The sequence below is a fragment of the Mustela lutreola genome, chromosome 1 (genome assembly GCF_030435805.1).
Source record: "Mustela lutreola isolate mMusLut2 chromosome 1, mMusLut2.pri, whole genome shotgun sequence".
In the NCBI taxonomy this organism is placed as follows: domain Eukaryota; kingdom Metazoa; phylum Chordata; class Mammalia; order Carnivora; family Mustelidae; genus Mustela; species Mustela lutreola.
Genome location: NC_081290.1, coordinates 248,293,547 through 248,299,546, shown reverse-complemented (window position 1 = coordinate 248,299,546; position 6,000 = coordinate 248,293,547). Strand labels below are relative to the sequence as shown.

Below are 6,000 nucleotides of genomic sequence, written 5' to 3'. Positions count from 1 at the left end.
TGTGCAGCCTGATACCTGAAAAAGCTCCCCCCCCTCACCCCCCCCCCCCGTCAATCAGGAATATGAGGAACCTCTAACTAGCGGGGTGCCAGCCTGGGAAAATGTGAGATTGTGGGGCCATGGGCAGCTCCTTGCACGTCTCGGCCCCTGGTGCCCAGGAGAAAGCCAAGACAGGTGCGTGCCCCACCGCGAGCATCATCAGGCCGGAGAGACCGGGCGGAGCGAGGTCTTGCTCCCCAGAAACTGAAGAAAGAAGAGTGGGAAGGCTGGTGCCTCCTCCGAGCCCTGGAGCAGGTCCTAGGCACCCAGCTCTGTGTGCGCCCGGATATGCAACCACTCCGTGCAGATGTTGGCATCTTGCGGGCAACATCGGGGAGCGGCACAGCACCCTCTCCAGGCACCCTCCGCCCACCCCCACGCCCCCAGGACTGACCCTTTTGTCTTGCTCTCCTTTACCCCCATCTGTCTGCCTGTACGTCCCGCACTGGGTTCGCAGCGCACAACCCCGCTGGGGTCCCTCTGGCGGTCGCCGTATCGGCGCAGCCCGGGCCCGGGGCTCCCGTGAAAAGAAAATCATGAATGAAATGCAGGCGGTTCTTTCGCTCCCCCGCCCTCGCTGTCCAGGCAACCTCCGCGCGGGGGCGGCGCGCGCGGGGACTCCGCGCAGAGTAGGGGGAGGGGCGCCTGAGAGCAGGGTCAGGGACTAAGGCTCGGGGATCCGGCCCCACTCGGGCCCCTGGGCGCTGTCGGAGCTCCCACGCCCCGCCCGCCAGCCCCGCGGGCCCTGCGCAATTCCCGGCGAGCGGCGCCAGGCCGCCCGGGGGCGGGGCGGAGCCCGGGCCGGGGGGTGCCAAGCCGACCCCGCGCTGCGCCCGCGACTCCGCAGCCCGAGCGCATTTGGTGGGGTGGCCGGGCAAGGGAGCGCGCACGGAGCGCGGGACGGAGCGCGGGACGGAGCGCCGGGCGGACGGAGCGCCGGGCGGACGGACCGACGGACGGACGCCCCCGCACACGCAGACGCACAGAGCTCGGCGCGGCCCCCGTCACACACACACACTCGCGCAGACACACACAGGAACACACGCAGACACACGCACACTCGGGCGCGCACATCCTCCCGCCAGCCTGCCCGCCCGCCCGCTCGCCGGCGCCCGGAGCCCGCTCTGGCCGGTAAGTGCGGCGCCTCTGTGGGCGCCTTTGTGTGGGGAGCCGGGAGGTGGAAGGCGCGGGGTCCCTGCCGGGGCCGCCCCGCGAGTGAGACCTCCTCCAACCCCAGGGCCGAGAAGCCAGAGCCCGCCACCGCCACGCCCCCATGGGGCTCCCTGCGCCCCCGGACTGGGGGAGGGGGACCCGCGTCGGGAGGGGGCTCGGCGCTGGGTACCGGGGAGAGAGCGGCAGCCACTCCCCACGAAGCTCGTGCACGGTTGCGGGGAAGGATGGAGGAGGTGGTCCCGGGTCCGAGCCTCCGCGACCGAGGCTGGTGCGCGGCTCTTGGCTTCATCGCCTCTCCGGGGTCTGAAGCTCCGGAGGGAGGCAGGAGATCGCCGCTAGCCTGCTGGCCTGTAAAACGAACTCCCAGCCTTCCCTTCGCTTCGCCTCCCCCGGACCGACAGTGTAGCTTAAATCACCGGCTACCCACCCACCCTCAAAATAAAAGCCCAGCGCGTTCCCCTCCCCCAGCATGCCCTTTTTTCCTAGATGAGGCCCAGACTCCTGCAAAATCTGGAGATTGTCCTGATCAGAGCCCTGAGGGGGCTTACCTGACCAAGGATCACGTGGCTTAGAGGGTCAGAACCAGATGAGCCCTTGGAACTCACTTAACCCTCTCACTGTACAAATGGGGAAACTGAGGTCCAGTGAGGTGGCTTGACCAAGGTCACCAGAGTTAGTGACAAAGCCTGCCTTAGAATTTAGGGTCTTTGGCTTTCCTTTTCATTTTTTTCCTACATGATTCAATTCTATAGCCACTGGAACCCCAAAATTCATCTGAGTGTACCAGCAAAGTCTTTGTAATTCCAGCCCTGCCCCCACTTGGAGCGGCAGGTGCCATTCATTTGCTACCATCCTTACTGTGGGGGGAAAAGGGTGGCCTTTAGTTTGCTTCAGTCAGCCTCAAAGGAGAGAGCTCTCTTATGCAAGCAAGCACTCCAGGTTTGGGGATTTGATTGGCAAGAATGAAGCAGCCCTGGGCAGAAGATCAGATTCTAGGATGTTGGGCTCTCCCAGAAGTCACTGAGTCTGTGTCCTCAGTTGGACCAGTTGCTGTGGCATTCAGCATTAAATCTCCAGAAGCAAGCCCTTCCCTCACCTTGACCTGACTATATGGCTTCCCAGTCACGCTCCCCTCCTTCTTAATGGCCTGCATCTTATACCCAGGCCCCTTGCGTCATCATTTGTGGAGGTCCCCAAATCCTTCACATCCGGCTGCCCCTTCCTCCTTGATGTCTGTTGAGTATGGCCTCTTGGTGTTGCTGACAAAGCTGCTGGGGAAGCTTGAGTTACAGCTTCATCAGACTCAGGTGGTAGCTCAGGGCAAGGCTCTCTCAAGGGCAGCTGGGTGTCTCCAGAGCTGAGCCTGATGCCTGGTGCAGACAGGGTGCCCCGAGAGGTATGTCGAAGGAGTACAAGCTGGGTGGTGAGTGCATGAAGTCAGTCACTCTTGAGGAGACTCAAGACGTAGACAGCATAGTTGGCAAGGAGGGCAGTGTTCAGTCTGTAGGGGCCTGAGGCTCTTGTCTCAAGAGTTTCCTTCTTGAGTGGGGTGAGCAGCCTGGCAAGGTGACTAGGTGTCCTAACTTCAGGGACGACCACTCAGGCCGTAGGCCCTAGAAATGGCATTGCACTCCAGAAGCGCCATTTACGTAGACTTCCTAATGCTTGGTGCCCCTTGGCTTTTTGTGGAGCAGTGGCTTCTATCCTGAAAGTGGAGAGATCTGGGTTCCAGGCCCAACCTCCTCCTTGCTGGCTGGACAGCTTCAATGAATGCTCATAACCTCTCTGGGTCTGAGATTCTCCATCTGAAAGATAAGATCATGGTATTGGAAATTTGCAGGGTACCTTTCAGGGCTGAGCCAGGGAGAAGGGTGGGGGGAAGGGGAGCACTTATTTATATAACTACTGTGGGCCTGCTTTTCCTCTTCTATTACTCTGTGAGGGAATACAATGTGGTGAGATAATTTATGTAGGGTACTTAGCACAGTGCCTGGGGCATAGAAGGAGCTCCAGAATAGGTAACTATTAATACAGTTAGAGCCCGGGCTTTTTGGGTATACCCTCCACGTCTTCCCTCTTCCATTGCCCAAAGACATGGGATTTTAGGGCCCCAGAGTCCCTCTCTCCCCAAAATTCCCTTCCCCACCTGACTTAGGGCTCAGCTGGCATAAGACATCCATGAAACCTCCCTGGGACAAGGAACGCTTCTCTTCATCCATTGTTTCACAGCTAATTGTGACGGAATTTAGAAATTGATGTAGTGTCAAAGCTTTTCTTACACTGTCCTTACATTTAATTCTCTAACACACCCATGATAGCCACAGTATTACCATTCCCATTTTATTAACGGGGAAGCTAAGACTTGGAGTCGATCTTACCTAAGGGTGCATAATTTTTTTTTTTAAAGATTTTTATTTATTTGTTAGAGAGAGAGAGAGAGATACAGAGCGCAAGCACAGGCAGACAGAGTGGCAGACTAGAGGCAGAGGGAGAAGCAGGCTCCCTGCCGAGCAAGGAGCCCGATGCGGGACTCCATCCCAGGACGCTGGGATCATGACCTGAGCCGAAGGCAGCCGCTTAACCATCTGAGCCACCCAGGCGTCCCAAGGGTGCATAATTTAAAAGTCTCATCCAGAGAGCTGTACCTCGAGCTCAGATCATCTGAATCCAGATTCTGAACTCTTCCCTGTCATGTCACCGGTCTCTTCCCAACACCTGCCCTAAAAGAGATACAGATGACCTTTGGGGAAGAGTTGAGAAGAAGGATGGATTTTATTCTTCTGGAAAATCAGGAGTCACTTCTTGGAGAAGCTGTGTAACATGTGAGTTGGGTCTACATGATTAGTACACTAGAAGAAAGAAAGGGCATTATTTCAAGTATTACAGGGAGCATGAACAGAGAACAGGCAGCGGGGCCTTCTCGGGCGTGTGTAGAAACTGGGAAGTGTTTCATTCCAACTGGAGCAGAAAGCATAACCGAGGAGTTGCGAGAAGGAAGACTGGGTAGGAAGGTGGAGGCAGTTTCTGGGAGCATTGAATGCCAAGCTAAGAGACTGGTCTTTAGTTTCTGAGTAGGGGAGAGACCTGATCCAGCCTGGCCAATAGGAATCTCATCCTGGCTGCTGTGTGGAGAACAGATTGGAGGTGAGAACCCACTGGCAGGGGGCCCAGGTAAGACACAATGACAGTGTCTAAGTGAGAGATAAGGAGTGGGGGTGGTCAGCATGTCACCGAAATGGGCAGGGGTTTGGATGTGGGTGCTAGAGGGAGGGAGGAATGAGAAGTGGTGGCAAGGGTTTTGAGCCTGAGTTGCTAAGGATGCCATTCACAGAAAGAGCCCGGTAGGAAGGAGGATAGGGAGGCCTGCCAGTGGGGGCTGTGGGTCTGACAGGACGCCATCATGACTCCTGCAAAGCTGGCTCACTGAGCACCCCGAACTGTCAAGAGTCAATTCGTTCATCCATTCATTAAATCTCCAGATACATATAAACATCTGTTATGTGCCAGGTTGTTCTGGGCTCTGGGGATACATTGCTGAAAAAGATGAACTTCCTGCCCAAGCTCTACCAAGGGAGACAGAAAATAAAACATAAGCAGAGATATGACATTTCAAGGGGTGAGAAGTGCTCTGGAGAAAAATAAAACAGGGTGGGGAGGGGAAAGAGTGAAGGAAGAGATTTGCCTTTAAACAGAACTATCTTTGAGGAGGTGAGAGTTGACCAAAGACCTGAATGAAGTGAGGAAATCAGGGAGAAGAGCATTCTAAGAAGAGGAGACCACCAGTGCAAAGGCCCTGGGGTAAGAATACCTTGGTGTTTTCAGGGAGCAACAAGTATGGCTATAAGAGATGGGCAGAGAGGAAGGGTGGTAAGGAAAAAGGTAGAAAAGAGGGGCAGGGCCAGATCGTGTAGGTGTTTATAGGCCTGAGGAATAAGAAATCACAGTGTTAAGGAGTCCCAAGAGAACCAGAGTCCTATTCTCCTTGTATTTTTAGTGACTAGCAAACCAAACCTGATACTCAGCACTAGCTCACTAAATAGTTGTTGAATGCATGAATGTTAGAAATGACTATTTATGTATGAAGCTGCATACTTTGGAATTATATGAACCACTAAGTATATTACGACAGAGTAAGGTGTAGTAGGATCAAAATGATAAAGCTCAGATGATTTCAATGTGATGTCATTCAAGTATGAAAAGTCCACAGTTTGCAGATTTGTTGGAGAGCAAGGATCTGAGAATGTCTAACTTTGGGCTAATGTAGAGGCTAAACCGTTCATGGCCAAATCTCCTGGTCAGTGTGATGGTCAAAGAAATATCCTAAATTGCCCTTCCTTTGCTTGGTGAGGTGTTTTGTTGAAGTCATTAGAGAGGCTTCAAGTCAGATGTTCCTCTGCCCCAGAACTCTCTGGAAGTCACTCAGAAGGACTTGTGGACTTCAGCAATGGGCAGCTTGTGGAGTCAGCCGCAGAGATTGTATGTTTCATCATCAGCCTAAGGGTGTTGCCTGGCCTCAAAAAATAAATTACATTATAAAAATAAAATGACCGCACTGTAAAGCAAATGTAAGATGAACCATGATCTTGAACATCCTGTTCTGTTTCTTCTGAAAATCTTTTTTCCTTCCTGCAGTTTATTATTTTTTTATTTAAATTTCAGTTAGTTAACATAGAGTGTAATGTTAATTTCAGGTGTACCATATAGTGATGCAACACTTCCCTATATCACCAGGTGCTCATCACAATTAAGGACTCCTTAATCCCTATCTGCCTCCTCTCACCTACCTCC

At 53.9% G+C, this 6,000-nt stretch overlaps 1 protein-coding gene across 1 annotated transcript in view; it reads left to right on the top strand.

The window, feature by feature from the left end:
- Positions 1 to 827: 827 nt before the first annotated feature.
- The window catches only part of PTPN5 (protein tyrosine phosphatase non-receptor type 5), a 54,377-nt gene continuing 49,204 nt past the window's right edge, over positions 828 to 6,000 (top strand). The window contains exon 1 of the mRNA XM_059138057.1: positions 828 to 1,170. The gene's annotated coding sequence lies outside the window, so the exon portion shown is untranslated. The remainder of the gene's footprint in view (positions 1,171 to 6,000) is intronic.